At 40.1% G+C, this 17,832-nt stretch overlaps 1 long non-coding RNA gene across 1 annotated transcript; it reads right to left on the bottom strand.

Moving 5' to 3' along the window:
- Positions 1–238: 238 nt before the first annotated feature.
- Positions 239–16,427, bottom strand: LOC117502938. The gene is made up of 3 exons (XR_004558439.1): positions 16,416–16,427; positions 14,120–14,130; positions 239–374 (listed from the first exon to the last, which is right to left on the bottom strand). It is a non-coding gene; the product is annotated as an uncharacterized LOC117502938 (long non-coding RNA).
- Between the last annotated feature and the right edge of the window lie 1,405 nt (positions 16,428–17,832).

Genomic DNA, 17,832 nt, shown 5'->3' with positions numbered 1-17,832 from the left:
TGTCCCACTCGGGCCGGATGGATGGCACAAAACATCGACTTGGCGCCTGGATGTACCAGGAGGAAACCCAGCTTTATTGTTGAGTTTATATGAGGATTTTCTTAAAAAAGGAGACCTGAAAGTTCAGCTGCAATTTGCCAGAATGTGTATCTAAGATGAAAGCCTAGATCAGGATGTTTTGGTGAAACAATTAAGTACTTTTATTTTTTATAGACGTTATAGCCTTATTTTATAGACTTAAAGAGAAAAGATAGTACTCTCTGTCTGTCTGTCTCTCCTCAATTTTCAATTTCAGTGGAGCTTTATTGATATGGGAGACATACATTTACATTGTCAAAGCAAGAGTTATAGAGTAAAAACTAAGTCCTCTGTCTCTCCCCCCCCGGTCTTGCTCGCGTTTTCTTTCTGTCTCGCTGTTTTTCTCCCTCTTTTCCCTGATAGCAGACAGAATCTCTGTTCGCTGTCCTGTTGTGATAGTGCACATGGCATCAAATATTCAGTTCAATTGGAAGCATATCACCAGAGACAGAAGCAGAAAAATAAAAGAATCATTTATGAAATTCTTCAACTTGGTTTGGGCTGATTTCTGAGGCACACTGCTATGATGACACCCAACCTTGTGTAAAATGTTTAAATATGCTGGAGAAATGGATTTGAGTGATACACAAACACAGAATAACATGCAGAGACAGCAGGATGAGGCTAAAGTGAGAGTCAACTGTGAGATTTATGGAGAGGGAAACCTCAAAGAATATTTGACTGTGATTTACTGCCATGGCTATGCACATGCAAAAACTACACATCTCATTTCTAAAACTGCAGATTGCAGTAAACTGACTGTAGAGCAATAAAGAGACTGCCTGTAAGGATGTATCATTTATCATGAGGTTAACAGGACTCATCTGACTTTATGTTGATCAATTTTATTGTGGAATTTTGTGATATTTTTGGTGTTTGTTCCTGTTACTATATTGTTATATTTCAACTAATGCATTTCCAGTGGAGATCCATTGGCTCTAGATTGGGTCATGTTTCTAAAATAGGTAGCTGACATTTTTCAAAGGTGGTAATAAATTATGCAAAGTTTCTATCATGAGTTGTAATAGTGTGTGAGTCCAGAATGATTTTAGAACCTTAGACCTCAATAGTTTTTAGAAGAAAACTCAACCATTTTATTTCCTGTTAATTAAGTAATTTTTTAATGTTAATTTATTGTCTTAATGTATTTATAAATTATAAATTGTTTCATTTCTTATCATATAATATTATTATTATTATTATTTTCACTATTATTATTTCATTATTACTTCTATTTTGTCATTTGACTGTTAAATGGACCACAATGGAAAAAAAATGTTTTCACTTTCATGTGTCATCCATATATTTTTAATGTATTTACAATTACATTATGTACTTATGTACGCACACACGCACACTTTTATTTTATACATCCACAAACAGAGATGGTGACGGAAGAGATCAAACAAACTATCCTTCTCACTCATGGTAACGGCAACATGACACTTAACTCACTCATGATAACAGCAACATGACACTTAACTAAACTGACTAAACCAATTGAACTACAAAAACCAACCTGGTCTCACAGCAAGTCAAGATTCAGCAGCACAAAATATACATTAATCTATTGGTTCATGATATTGTGATGAAAAGTCCCTCATTTTCATCATGGTAGCACAAATTCATTCTAATTCATTCCATGATGGCTGCACACGAAATTAAAAGTGATGTGTGTGGGGGGGTGTGGTTATGGTTAGGGTTGGGGGAAGGAGTAGGGTTAGATTATGGTTAAGGTTAGGGTTGGGGGTAGGAGCAGGGTTAGTAATACTGAGTTTAAAAAAACCCGTCACGAAAGTGGTCAAATTTTCATGAAAAAAAGTGAGAGTGGGCTGACAAAAATACATCAGTAACACTAACAACACTATAAACTAACATGAGCCACAATAACATTTAAAACTATAACACCCCAAACTCTCATGGTGCATTGCAGCACAATGTCCATTGTTCATTGTTGTTAGTTAATATTGGTAATTTCTCAAAAAGTATTAGTTCTATCAACTTTCAATGTTTGCAGCATTCTTCCTTGACCCAAAATACATAATTGTACCAAACGGCAAATGTCAGCTCTTGGCAGCTTCTCCGTAATCATGCACACAGAGGCTACTTGGCTATTACAATATTGATTAATTAATGCACAAATTAATTATTAATTAATTGGATTAGAATGGGAATAACCCCATGTGTCTGATGATTTGCGGACGTCAATGCTGGATTACAGTCGCAATTATCCATTTTACCGGCTCCTTCTTAAACTTAATTTGCGACCGTAAAATCCAGCATTAACGTCTGCAAATCATCAGACACATGGGGGTTATTCCCTAATTGACTAAAAAAAAAAATGTTGCTGCTGTGTATAAAAATGACAACTGCATGTGTTATACACTACCAAATACATCTGCTTTGTGTACTCTACATTTAGAGACCAAACTGGTGAGGGTTGTTCCAGGTGTGTAGATGAACTCCTTGTATGGCAGCACTGTGAACTGGTGTGTGTTTGAACATGCACTATAGAAATACAGTTGATTTACTCAAACAAACAATGGTGCTAAGACAACAAATGCATAAAGACAAGCTCATCAGAGGTCAGAATTTTTAACCATCTGGGGTCCAAGGGCATTTTTTTGGACAATTCACTAGCCTGGCATAAATAATTTATTATGGCTGTTAACAGCTCTCCCTGCATCCCACAATCAAGTTGTATGTCTCTTTTTTTCAGGACAACCCGTGCTTTCAGAATATCTATGTTTTTGTTGTGTTTTATAAGTGTAATAAAGGTTTACTATCAGAAATAGGCAAGGAAAAAATAAAGCGAAAAATAATTTTCCACACACATTTATTCAAAACACACAGCAAACTATAATAAACAACTGTTTTGACTCTTTATAAAGGTAATTTGAGGTCTTGTGTGAAAGACTGTACAACAAAAAGGTTCAAACAATAAACACAAATGTACATTTTGAACAATATATACAAAATGGTCTATGTGTTTTGTTATTTTGATATGGTAAACAGTGCTTTACACAGAGAAAGCAACAGAGTTAGTCAGTAACATTCACATGCAAACTAGTGGAGCAATCCTGATAGTTACACACTCTGTTTGAGCACGTGAGATTGTCATCAGAGGCTCTCCGTCTGCTCCGTGTGCTTACACTTTTGCTGTGCGTAATGGTGTAGGGCGCACTGAGTATGTACTAATAGTATGTACTCATTGCAGCACCCATGGGGCTATTCAAACGGGCCAACTAGTAACACATCACTCCTGAAAACGATCTTTGGCTTTTCACGTGAGGTAAATCTGCCCTACGATTGGATTTTGGAAAACCATGTGACGGTGAACCAATTCCAAATGGACACTCACACTGTGCACGTCATCACACAGCTTCTATGAGGAGTACAAAGATGGCCGATGGCTGGCTCGAAAGTGTGCGGAGTTAACTTTTTAGCAAAAAAAAAAAAAAAAAAAGTAAGTTTCTATCTCATATCATTAAAAAGTTATTTGTAATTTAGTAAAGCTTGGTCTCAGCCGTCGTATACGACGGAGTCGGCCCTAGAGTTGTTCCAGCACAGTGTCTTATTGGTTTGCACAGTTGCATCATAGCAAGAAGGTACTGGGATCACTTCTCACATGGTCCTTTCAGTACTGAGTTTGTATGCTCGTACTGGTTCCCTCCAGGTGTTCCCCACAACCTCCCACTTCCAGAGACAAACAGGTTAGGTGAATTTGAAGCTTTAATTTGACCCTAGGTCTGTGCATGATATTGTCTGTCTCTATGTGGCCCTGTGTTAGACGGTCATCCTGTCCATGGGTGTGTACCTCCTCTCATGCTGTGACACTGGGATAGTCTCCAGCTCCACCGCGACCTGAAATTTAAATAAGGGAGTACAGAAAATGAATGACTGTCATTCCCTCGTCTTTGAACAAGAGAATGAAGGCTGTACATTATTGTGGTGTCAAATTCATGAAGAAATTATGTCAGTTTGTGTAATCATTAAAAAATATAAATTAATATTAATTTGCACTCATTCATTACTAAAAAATAACAATTTGACTCACCATTGCTGACATTCATGTTCTTCTCCTGCTTTAATTGATGGGAATGACACCTTTCGTCTACTTATCTGATAATTCAGAGCTTGGAAAGAATCTCTTTTAACTGGTGTATGAAAGGAGTACAAGTGGTTCGTTTGGATGGAGAGCAGCTGAGTAAATTCACTCCAACACTGGTCTTAAACAAGTGCCCCACATTCATTAAAGCCTGGATGTGCTTGCTGTTTGCAGCAGCCCTGATGTCTATGGACTGAACATTCTGGTGTTAAAAACAAAGAATTTTGTGCTGTGTTCAAAAGTGGGATTTCAACATTTCTTCATTGAAAATTCCCACTGCTGACCTCAAAAAATAATTTTTCATCTGACACACAACAACCTAAAAAATATTTAACATTCATAATACTAAAAAGAAAGAAAGAAAGAAATCATTTGGATAAATGCACAAATTAACAGAATCAATATTTTTAAACATTTTTGTTTGATAAGCTATTACTTTAAATGAAATTGCTTCAGTTTTTAAATAAAATTATGTTTGATATGGACCCATTTTTCCAACTTAATCCTCTTCACAGCTATTGCAATAACTATCAAAGAATCCATAATATTATTATTAAATTAAAATGGTTTTTCATATGAATGTCTATAGCCAGAACACAAGAGCTTGTCTTTTGCAGTATAATTTTTCAATAAAGATAAGCGATGTGCTAAAACAAATATATTAAGAAATGCAAATGCCAACGATGATTATGTTATGTGAAGTACTATTGTCAGCACCTATTATATGAAGAGACAAATATGAATATATTTATCTCTTCATACTATATATAAACAACATGTATGTGTGAAGCAATAGATATAAAAAAAATTACAAAAAAACACCACAAGGCAAAGCTAAGAAATAAGGGTGTAAAAAGCAAAGGTAACTTAGTTTTAAAAAAATAGAAACTGCATGCTCTGAGTTAGGAAAGTCCCATAAGTCAGATCTGGACGGTTCCAAGGAAACTTTGGGTCTTTCCCAAAAGTGTCTAAAACTTTGGGATTTTCCTAAAAGTTGACACAGACTTATTTTAGGACCCCTTCACACATAGTGCAAATTTGGTCGATTTGCGCATAAAGTGCGCATGAAGCTCAGAATCGTGTGCAAAATGTGTAAAATCATAGCTGCCTCATACACGTGCTGCTACCTCTATTTGTGCACACCACAGGCTGAAAGACAGAGTGTGCGCTGTGCGAGCCCATCGATCCCTCTTGTGGCAGGTCGACCAAATTCCAGGTGACACACATGAACATCTAACACCGCTCATTTGGCACTTAGAAAATGTGTGGCCATTTGCACTATTAACATGACAACAGTCAGCAGACGATCATTGTCATGACTGCAGTGAAATTTGTCTAAGTGTCCCACTATTGTGGCTTTGGTCTGTGCGCTAAACTGACAGGAGGTGTGGCCGCTGAAAGAAGCAGCTGTGGAGATCTGTTGTTCTGTACAACCCAGCTAGTCAACATGTACTGTGTTTGGACGGACAAGGACTAACAACTGCCTACTGTGATGCATGTGTGTCTGCTTGCTGTCATCATGTAGACATAAATAAAAACATATATTGCTTGGCGACGGGCTGCAGCGAGCGAGCATGCACACGCTGCAGCCCAATGACAGGTTACTCCCAGGTTGAAATGGACAGATCATAACATGCAGTGGCCGATCTGACTGTCACGTCACCCATGTGAGCTCTGTTCCACATGACGTGGTGTCAGTCCAGCGGCATGCCGGCAGGACATGTGCCAGCAGATGTGGACATGATCAGATCACACTGCTTCTCATTCATATCATTTCATGACTGTACATCTGTGACCATGGGTCATCTACAGAGGAACAGATGGATCATATTTGTATTGCCCGCTTAATAAATACAGTGTTTTTATATGGTGTGTGGTGTTATTTATTTATTTATTTTTAAATATGTCCATGTCCTTTCTGATATCAGGCATTTTCCCACAGCTTTCATAGGACAGCAACAGAAGCTCAGTGGTAAAGTTTCTGACTGGAAATCTGAGCTTTTGCAAGGCATGGGTTTGATTCCTGTGGGTGGCATGTCATTTTTTTTTTAACCACATCACACAGCTGCTGCGAAAAGCTGTTGTGTTCCTGCGTGCACGGAACTGTTGCAGCATGCATTTTTTTTTTTTTTTTTCTTCACAGCAGCTGTGCGATGTGGTTACACACCGCACAGCTGCTGGCACTGTGTTCCTGTGTGCATGAACCTTTGCACCAGCATCTTGCACACCTGCCCGTTGGCGTGATGTTTCGTGGAGCGCTCATATGAGCTCTACCACCATGAGTTGCCCTGGAGTTGTACATATTCACACTATGTGTGAAGGGGCCTTTAATGATGTAATCTTACAATATTTAAGGGGTTGATCTGTAGGCGTGGAAAGCTATAGTCCGAAGAGAATAAAAGGCAGATGCACACCAGTGTTATTTTAGAGCACTTCTTGTGTAACTTACGTGCACCACTCAATCTGCTATCCTTTTTGCTGGCAATAAAGATTATTTTGCTTTGCTGAACTCTGACCCCTGATGAAGATTCTTTTTGAACAACTGAACCCCTTTAAGTTCTTAGCGCTACATCTGGTGACCAAAGACTTTGGTTCAGAGTCTCCACAAAACTTCCCCCTTCAGTGACAACACAACATTATAACACATGGTGCATTACTCAGTGAGAGTGAGTGGGACAGTTTGAGAGAAAACATATAATGACAAAAAAAAACCTAAAATAATCCAGAAGAAAACAGCACTGATGGTGGTTTCAAAGATAGGGAATGTAAATGAACCCATCATTTGTACTAAAAACAGGATCACACTGTGTGGTGTTGTTATGGCGGTAACGCTTAGTCAACTGGATTAGAGTCTACTTAATGCACGTCCATTCATGCACATGCTTGGTTCTGGTGGTTGCAGTCTGAAACCTGATCGCTTGACATGTTCAAAAATTCCATGAGGCTGCTTTAAAGTGCAGGTGGAGGTGTTGTCTTGCCAAACCACCTGTATCACTGTAATCAGTGGGAGATGTGACATTGCTTTAAAATAACTCACTGAAAGGCATTTGCCTCTGAATCAAATTATTTTGATTCAATTAAATTCTTCTATCTCCCAAGGCCACCAAAATTAATAGAAATCAGTTTTTGTCGAGGTCCTGCTGACAAACCAAATGCCCAGCAGAGACACAAAGAAAGCTGGGAACATTATCTCTTTGGGAATGTAATGAACCAGCAATGCTGGTCATATACATATGCACACATACTTTGTTTGATTGTACGCATTTATGTTTCCCTTTATTTTCACTGTCATGGAGGAAAATATTGGCTGCAAGCAAATTACATACCTTCATGGCTGATAATGGTTATGTTGGACAGTACGTTCCATGACCTTGTCCTTCTGACTATTTGTTAACTTCATATCTCCTCTGGGGTGACAGGCAATGATGCATACTGTTCTTTGCTTATCATGGCACACAGACAAAACACAGTTTTGATATGACACATACCGTTTCAGATAAACAACGCGAGCAGGTCACCCGCATATAAAAATGTCAAATGCAATACTTTTCAACCAATCACATAGCTCTACTGAGCCACGCACGAGGCAAAGGCCCACTCACTTGGGGGTGGGCCAAAAGAAGGCTTAAAAAAGGCAGGTTAACCTAATATTGGGGTTCTTGTATGCAATGTTGTGTTGAATATTTGCTGCAGGAGTTCAGCGTGCACTGTCATAATGACTCTGTTCATTCGGTGAAGGCATCTTTTCAATACAAGTTCTGGTTTTTGAAGTCTGTGCCATGTCAGTCTCTGAGTCTCCAAGTTCCCTCATCACATTAAAACTACCGGGGAGGGGATCCAAAGGCAGAATTACAGTTAGCAACTACAGTTCGAATTCTTCAACTATGGTTGCTGTTTCAATGGACATTTTCAAGTGGGAGGATAAAATTTTTGAAATTCCAAAATAATCAACTTGCTTTCTTCTTTGTTTCATTTGTTTGTTGATTTTCTTTTTTCTCTATCTTCTTCTTCTGAATAACCAGATGATGCTAATTCATGTTTGGTGCGTTATCATCATCGCCTTCATTGGAGTATGGATTAGGGATCTTGCCAAACCCAAAACCTATCCAAAACAGACAAGGTGCAAATAGGAACAAAAGACAAAAATTTCTTCTATATTTGTATTGTCAGTTTTGTCAGTAGCATGGTCCAAGCAGAGGGTCTGCGTGAGGTTTGTTAACCCCCAAAACGTGAATCAGCTGTGAATCGTGAAATATCTGCAAACCGTAAATTGCAAAAGGTGAATACTAGGGATGTGAATATACAACAATTCATGATTCTATTCAATTCCGATTCTTGGGGTAACAATTTGATTCAGAATCAATTTTCAATTGAAAGAGCTCTGAGAAATAGTTATATTACTTTAAAAATGTTTATGTTTAAGAAAAAGCAGCTTTACAAGGTTAATCAAGTGATTCTAAAGATGTAAATTTACTTATCTGCTTTGCTCGTTCAGAGTTTGCTGGCAGTTTACTGAAGTGATGGAGTGTGCGCTGCTCTGTAGTCGGCAGAGACCGCTGCTCCGCTTCTTTTAGCTCCGGGTGATGGCGTAGCATGTGGGCTCAAGGATTTGAAGTGTTTCCGAAGTACTTGACTTTCATTTAGCAGATTTTGCACACTGCATAAGTCATGTAAAGCTCCTTCTTACACAGCAAATAATAAAATCCAAAATGCGCCCAAACATTTGCCTTCAGTAAAGAGGGTGCTGGCTGAATTAGCTCTTTGTCCGCCATGCTAAGCTGCAGCTCACAAATGTTTGAAGCACGCCGGACCCTCCCCTAGTGGAGGCGCTGTAATACAGAGGCCGTGTTCCACACCTATCCTCCTCACTGTAATATTCCCTATTTGCTATTTTTTTCATACAAGGACGCTGCACTCTCTCCTGTATGTGCACTCTCACATGTGGTGTGCACATGATCTTCGCTCAGAGACTATGCACTGTGATTGCTCAAGTCAATTAAACATACCTACTGTAGATCTGAGACCTGCATCGAGACAACATGAACTGAGCCTTGTGTAAACTGTCTGGTATTTGCTGTTGATCTGGCTCAGGCTTGTACTGAGTTTAAGGTTTGACAACACAGTGGGGACTTGTGAAGACCTCTGGTATGGATTGTCAAGACCCCCCCCCCCGTGACCCTTGAGTTAACCGTTACTGGGCCTCCCTTTCAAAGAAAACCCTCGCCTGAAGGCATTTTCTTGACTTATAGAATGCAGATGTGTGTGGACACACAGGCCACTATTTCTGCTCCAATGAAAATGTCACAAATCCTTATTGACCAATTGGAAAAGTGACGTATGCACTCTAAGGGTTTTTTGTTTTGTTTTTTTTCTTAAATACAGTGGACATTTTATGGGGAAAACAAGGCAAATTTGATAAGTTATGCCTACATTTTACTGCCATAGCGAATAAATGATGAGACAATGTGCTCCTCAATTAAGTGGAAGTGGAAACTGACTCACTTACTCACTCACTCATCTGCAGTCGCTTACTTCAATTAAGGGTCACGGTGGGGGGGAGGGGGGGGGCTGGAGCCTATCCCTGCAGTCATAGTGTGTGACCCTTAATTGGAGTAAGCGGTAGAAGACGAATGAGTGAGTGAATGGTTCTTCAAGTAGAATCTTTGTCACTACTCAGTTTACTTCAGGGTTTTTTTTTTTTTGTTTAAATATGTTTTACCCCATTAGAGAGCAGAGACATTTCTGCCAAATCTTCTATGCATCACAGTTGACTATAAAATTGCCAATTACTTGACAGAAGCATAAATGACTGAAAAGTACTCAGAGATCTTGTTCTTTAGAGGGGCCAGAAGGGTCACAGCAGCTGTGTGGGCTGAATCATGCTCGAGCCAGAAAGGTTTTTTTTTTTCTGAATGTGAATGGTGCAAATCAGGTTTAAACCAGATTGTTTTCTATCCAGCTCAGCCCACCTCTGAGCTGGATTTGAGCCATATTGGAAAGGGATTCGCTGAGGTCTGTACACAAATGTGGCTAGAATCCGGCTAAGTCAGGGGTCATGATGTCAAATTTCCTCACTATGTCCATGTGCCTACAGCAGGGGTGCCCAAGTTCAGTCCTCGACATCTACCTTCCTGACACTCTTAGTTGTCTCCCTGTTCCAACACAGCTGAATCCAATGAAAGACTCATTAGCAGGCATTTCATGAGCCTTTCATTGGATTCAGGTGTGTTGGAACAGGGAGACAACTAAGAGTGTCAGGAAGGTAGATCTCGAGGACCGAACTTGGGCACCCCTGGCCTACAGCATCTTTTCCACAGTGGCGGTGTTCAGTGGGGCTGCAATGGCAAGAACAGTAAACAACCTTTTGTCTCTGCTACACCTTCTAGCCAAGAAAATCCGGCAGATCCGGCATTCCCTTCCATGTGTCACATACACCCACTTCCATGTCCAGATCACACACCCATGCACCCAAGTTCAGATCACACACACAAGTGCTCACATGTCCAGAACCACACACACACGCCGTCATGTCAAAATCCACATACACATAATCCTTCACTCTCACTTCTAGACACATATCTTTGGGCTTGATTTATTCATCTATGAAGTGGAAGCAGCATGGTGATGAATGCAACTGACATGAACTGAAGACAATGCAGGAAAGTGGTGATAGAAACAGATGTACAAGGGCACAACAGTGCTGCAATACCCAACATGTGATGTGATAAGGGTAACACCACCAACAAACACCAACAGAAAAAACAGGAGCTGATATACGGGGCTGATGATGGAAGACACAGCACGTACAAGAAGAAACCAGATGGATGTGCCACATATCGAGAAACCAGTTAGAATAACAAACACAGCAAACAGCACAAAATTTTGTGTTATACCACAACCATCCTCACAAACAATTCCACTTTGGCACATTACATTTTTAGCAATGATGACATCAGAAAGGGACAGTGCAATTCTGTAGACTCTTGGCAACACTGATTCTACATTGCAGAATGACCAAGTGGAACAAATGTTTTACTGGAGGGTACAAGTGGCTGAAATGGGCTTCCTTAGGAGGGTGGCTGCTGTCTGCCTTAGAGATAGGGTGAGAAGCTCGGTCATCCCAGGAGAGATCAAAGAAGAGCCGCTGCTTCTTCGCATTGAAAGTAGCCAGCTGAGGTGATTTGGGAAGGATACTTCCTGGGAGCCTCCCTGGAGAGGTGTTCCAAACATGTCCATCTGGGAGGAGACCCTGGGGAAGACCCAGGATGAGGTGGAGAGATTATATCTCCACACTGGCCTGGGAACACCTCAGGATCCCCCAGTCAAAGGTGGTCAATGTGTCCCAGGAAAGGGAAGTCTGGGGTCCCCTGCAGGAGTTGTTACCCCTGCAACCCGATCCTGGATAAGTGGTTGAAGATGAGTGAGTGAGTGAGTGATATTTCATAGATGGGCAGCACAGTGACTTAGTGGTTAGCACTATTGCATTGTTTGCATGTCTCCCCGTGTTCGTGTAGCAGCTGTACTCTCTTGCCTGCATTGTGTTTCAGTTCTGACTCCTCCCTTTTGCTCTCCTTGGGATGTGAACTCGCGATCTCTGCATGGGAGGCGGACACTCTGACCTGTTGGCTAAAAATCCAGGCTCTTAGCTGAGTGGCCAGAGTATAATTTAACTTTCTGGGGAATGAGGCCTATTGACTACTATTGCACAGCAAATCCTGTAGGCCTTTGTCACACTCACTGGGAGGTGATGGTCTAGTGGTTAAAGCATTGGGCTTCAAACCAGAGGATCCTCTATTCAAACCCCAGCCTGACCGGAAAATCACTAAGGGCCTTTTTGGCAAGGTCCTTAATCCCCGAGTTGCTCCCGGTGTGTAGTGAGTGCCTTGCATGGCAGCACCCTGACACTGGTGTGTGAGTGTGTCTGTGTGAATGTGAGGCATAATTGTAAAGCACTTTGAGTGTCTGATGCATATGGAAAGGAGCTATGTAAATGCAGTCCATTTACCATTTACTCATCCACCCCTTGAGCCTCCCTCCTGTCCGGGTCACAACACCAATGTAGTGGCTTGCACTCTCTGGTTTTGCATTGTGTTGTTGACTCCTCCTACTTTCTCCCATCAGGATGCAAACTCATGATCTCTGGCATGGGAGGCAGGCACACTGACCAATCAGCTAAAATCTGAGCTAGGCATTGTCAGATCCCGCTTTTTAGATACACGGCACACGCTCACCCTCCGATGAGTGTGTTTGTGTACAAAACCAGCTCTCCGTCTCTGGGGTCCGACCTTCGTGTCTCCACGGGTATTACCCGGCAGGGCTGCACAAAGGCTGTTCAAGCTGGTGGCGAGGAGATTCGTCTAGCTGCTCACTGCCTCCATCCGGACGTCCACCCCGCTGAAGCTGATCTCGCACCCCGGTCGAATAGCCTTCTCAGGAACCAGGATACGAACCGGCCACGCCCGTTAACGGCAGCTCTCCTCTTATGGATCAGGGCTCTTGGAATGTTGCTAGATTTTGAATTTAGTGACTCGTACAGCGAGTCCCTGGGATGTGTTATTTTCATTAAAAAACCAGACTAACCTTTTAGAGCCTTTTTGATGTTGTACACCCAATAAACTTTAACTTTTACACCTTAAGAAGCATCAATAATCCAATGTCCAAGCCTTAACACTTTAACTGCATGCTTGGAAATTTATTGCAGGTTTTGCAAGTGCCAATAACATAATCAACATAGATTATATGGTGATAATTTCACAACAGTAATTCAAGTATAATTAGAATAATGATTGGCAGAGATTTTGTTTTTAATTCAGTAACTCTGTCTGATCTTACTTTGACTGGGACTGGATTGACTTCTTAACAATTTTTTCTAGGAGTGAGGGAAGGAGGTTTTTGAGGTTAGGGTCCCCAGCTCGATGAACTTGATTTCCTCTTCATCAGCTATTAGTCGTTAGCTGACCACGATCCTTGTGTGATGTTGTAATCCTTCAGGAAGTTAATCCACATAAGAATTTTTTCCGTCTTCAATCAACCAAAAGTTGATGGTATGCGGTGATGTTCCTTGAGAGAGAAATCGTTGAACATTCCCCACTCAGACTTAAGGCCAGTGGTTACTCTCCGTTGTTCTGCTACTCCGTGACTGGACGGCCTGAGTAGGAGTTGAAATCTCTCTCAAATGATCTTTCATGGCTCCAAACCTCTCACTCCACGATTCCAATTGCTGCTCACAAGATGGTCAAGTCTTGTGATCTCCTCGTAGCAGGGGAGTAGTGGCAACAGCACCTCTCCCTGGAAGAATAACCCCGTTTTCTGGTGTTTCACAGTTTATATATGTGCTTGACTCTTGTTGTCCTCAGATGATCTTGGTTACCATGGGGACACTGTTGACTCAAAACCTCCTCCCTTCTCCTTCTGCTTACTGGAAATCTCAGCAGCCCTTACCAGTAACTTATTTCTCAAGTTTCTCTTTTCCGTTAACACTTCAGCTTTTCCAAGAATTCATTCTTTTAAATCATTTCTTCATGATTCACATCATTCATATTCAATCATTTCATTACAACTCTCTTTTACATAAAAACAATTCATATGATCATATACAAACATTCTCATTCCTTATTATTCATTTCATATTTTACTAACATTTTAATCATTTGATCAGTTGTTTAACATCAGCTTTCCTTGCGCTGCTTGCGACATCTTCTTCACTTCCTCTTTTTCTCTGACTCTGCACTCTTTATGAAAAACAACTCATATAATCATTCATTTCACTTATTCGTAAAATACTTTTTCTAATCAACTCTTAATTTTAACACATTAATACTTCATTTGATCATACTTGTCATGTTAGAATCATTTTTAGACATATTCCCTCGTCTTCACCACCGAGTTCATTCCGTGGGCCTCCCCATTTACACTGGAAAAGTCCGGTATGACCTCACTTACTCCTGGAACGTACCAAACACTGTGCAGTTTAATCCAACATCATGTATTTTAATTCCATGGCACGTATTATATTCCAAGATGAAAACAAGCTGAAAGCAAGCTTAAAGTCATCTTTCCTGACAGCATTGAGTGGCCAGAGTGTCCTTTAGCTGTTGAGGGATTGAAGCCTATTGATTACTGTTGCACACAGACTCATGCTGGCCTCCGTCGCACTCATGTGGGTTCACTATAGATGGTCTGGCTTCTTCCCACTTCCAAAGACAAGCATGTTAGGTGAATTGGAAACTTGAAATTTACCATCTGTATGTGGGCGGGTGTGAATGTGTTTGTTTGTCTATATGTGGCCCTGTGTTAGTCTGGTGTACTGTCCAGGGGGTCCTATGACTGCTGGGATAGGCTCCACAATGTGGTGATCTTCAACACTGTAGCAATGCTGTTGGGAGTCTGCAGAATGATGTGGTCATGTCACTTTCTGGCATCATATTATTAAAAGTACTGTTGTGACAACCTAGATTTTTTTTTGTGGCAACCTCTGTAAACTCTATAAAATTATGTTACAGCAATGTTAAACCTCAGTTGCAATTACAGATTGTGTAATTGGCAACTGATAAAGTTGGTTTGGTGTGATTTTGGTCAAGTTACAATGTGTTTACCATAGCCATTAAAACATGATTAAGAAATTTAAAATATACTTGTGCACTGCCCATGCGTCTCTAGGTTGAGTCGTGTTTATAAAAACAGGTAGCTGACATTTTTCAAGGGTGGTAATAAACTGTGCAAATTTTCTATGAGTTGAAATGCTGTGTGATTCTAGAATGTTTTTAGAACCTTAGACCTCAACAATTTTTAGAAGACGAACACAACTATTTTATTTCCTGTTAATTACATAATTTTGTAATGTTAATTTACTGTCTTAATGTATGTATAAATTGTTTAGGTTCTTATACATATACACACACTATCATTATTATTTTTATCAAAATTATGATTATTTCATTTTAACTTATATTTTGTCATTTGATTTTTAAATGGACAACAATGGAAATAAGTGTTTTCATTTTCTTATGTCATCCATGTATTTTTAACGTATTTACAATTATATTATGTATTTACATTGAACTTACTAAATAAAATCACACACATTCTTTTAATATATAGATGATTTATTGCCCCCTGCTGAAATGGCGTGTGACTCCAGAATGCAACTATCAGTGTATATTGTTCAGTGTTGTTAACTAATATATCTAGCTTGTCTAAAAATATTAGTCCTACCAACGTTCGGTTTTGGTGTCGTTCATCCTTGACCAATTCAGCAAATGTCAGCTCTCACCACTTTGTGAGTGATTAAAACTGCACGCACAGCTGTTTGTCTTTTCTGCTGTTCATTTTTTATGTGCTTTTAATTGGATAAACAGAATCTGTGGCGTAAGACACTAAAAACACTATACATTTCACTCATGGTGCCAACATAACACTTAACTCCCTCATAGTGACGGGTAACATAACACTTACCGAAACTGACTAAACCAATTGAACTACAAAAAAGTACAAGAAATCAATAACACGAACAACACTGTTAAACTAACATGAACCACAACAACATTTAAACCCCCAAAACTCTAAACTCCCATGATGCATTGCAGTACAATGTCCATTGTTTATTGGTTAGCTAAAATTGCCCATTTCTCAAAAAATATTTGTCCTATCAACTTTTCGTTTTCACAGCATTCATCCTTGACCCAAAATACATAAGTATACCAAACAGCAAATGTCAGTTCTCCCCAGTTTTTGTGTGATCGAAGTCATACACACGCACACATTGGTCACTTGGCTATTATAATATAAATTTAAAAAAAAAACTTCCTGATGCACATTTAAGTACTGTAACAGTATATTTACTTTCTTGCAACAGGAGAGACAAAAGCACATTACTAACAATCACAGTGAAAGTGTTAAGAACCATCACTGCAAAATAATAAAAATGTTTTTCTGTGACATTTACTTTCTTGCAACAGGAGAGACAAAAGCACATTACTAACAATCACAGTGAAAGTGTTAAGAACCATCACTGCAAAATAATAAAAATGTTTTTCTGTGACATTAATATTATTTTTTCTTTTGATGTGTTTGTGGAACAAACTTATTGAACAGAGTATGATGGAACAACTATCCTCAGCCTGAATTCCCCTGTTAAAACATATTAAAATCCCCTGTTGGTTAAAAGAGAATGGACACACGCAGAATAATTTGCTGTTCAGCCTCTGAAAATAGGACACTAATTACCTACTGCCTGTATCTCAGTTATCTGAGTTAGACATACATCACTGAGGAAAAGTAATGCATGAAAAAGCTCAAATGTTTTACAACAGATGGAATAGTCATGAGGGAGTACCTCAAACACTTCATAGTAAGAAGTGCTGCATATGAAAGAAGTTCCTAAAGATGTGTATGATCCTTTACTGCAAAAAAGTGTGTGAAACATGAATTTCAAACCTAAGCTTTTGCAAGATGCAGCACCAACAGTGTACTCACAGTGATTCTGTCTCCATAAAATGACTAGTTTTTAGAGCTGAATGGCAAGTATTCCAGTTGTGAACCGAGTACACAAGAAGGTATGAAAAGAGCATGAATTAACCTTGAAATGCCCCACAAGTGGTTAGGCATGTGATGTTATTTGCTACATTCAGCATGAAAACATGATTACTGAAAGACTGCACGGCATATCGCCCCGTACAAAATGAATGACTATAAGACATGACACCATTTTCCCACTTGAGTCTATTTCCTTTGGAATTGTAGCTTTGGGGGCCAGTGACATTTTCAATTCTGTGTCTCATTTGCAAAGCATAAATTGTATGTTGTCATCTGATAATCCTCCACCACTCTGGTGCAGGGATCTGAATGCTAAAAAGCTGGTGTTGCCTGTAAAATAATGCTGACACAGGGTCAGTCTCATAATTTCCTCGACAAAGCTAAATTACCAGCATGAATTTGCATCCAGCACCTCATTTATTCATCTTCAACTGCTTATCCGGAATCAGGTCACGGGGCAACAGCTCTAGCAGGGGACCCCAACTTCCCTTTCTCGGGACACATTGACACCTCTGACTGGGGGATCCCGAGGCGTTCCCAGGCCAATGTGGCGATATAATCTCTCCACCTAGTCCTGGGTCTTCCCCGGGGTCTCCTCCCAGATAGACGTGCCTGGAACACCTCCCTAGGAAGGTGCCAGGAGGCATCCTTACCAGATGCCTGAACCACCTCAGCTGGCCCCTTTCAACATGAAGGAGCAGTGGCTCTACTCCAAGCTCTCCACAGATGACCGAACTTCTCACCCTCTCTCTAAGGGAGGCACCAGCCACCCTCCTAAGGAAGCCCATTTTGGCTGCATCCAGCATCTATCCTCCTAAACTTACAATGAATTGTAATCTGTCAAACTCTTTGCTGTTTATTACCTGGGGAATATGCTAATGGCTTTGGATGCCCATGTTGACATTAATTCTATTTTAACCATGCTTCAGACATTGCAAACTGTCCACAGAAAGTCACATTGTAAATCAGCATTTTTTTTTTTTTTTTGCATCACATTTGCACTTTTGCTCACTGAAAAAATAGGAAACATGTTCATGTCAAGGCACAGCCATGTACTCTGCTTTGAGGCAACAAATAATCATTATGCCAAAAAATATCAAGCACAAAATAGT

Source organism: Thalassophryne amazonica, chromosome 2 (assembly GCF_902500255.1).
Source record: "Thalassophryne amazonica chromosome 2, fThaAma1.1, whole genome shotgun sequence".
NCBI lineage: Eukaryota > Metazoa > Chordata > Actinopteri > Batrachoidiformes > Batrachoididae > Thalassophryne > Thalassophryne amazonica.
Note: the sequence above shows the minus strand (reverse complement) of the source record. Positions and strands in the feature narration are given on the sequence as shown.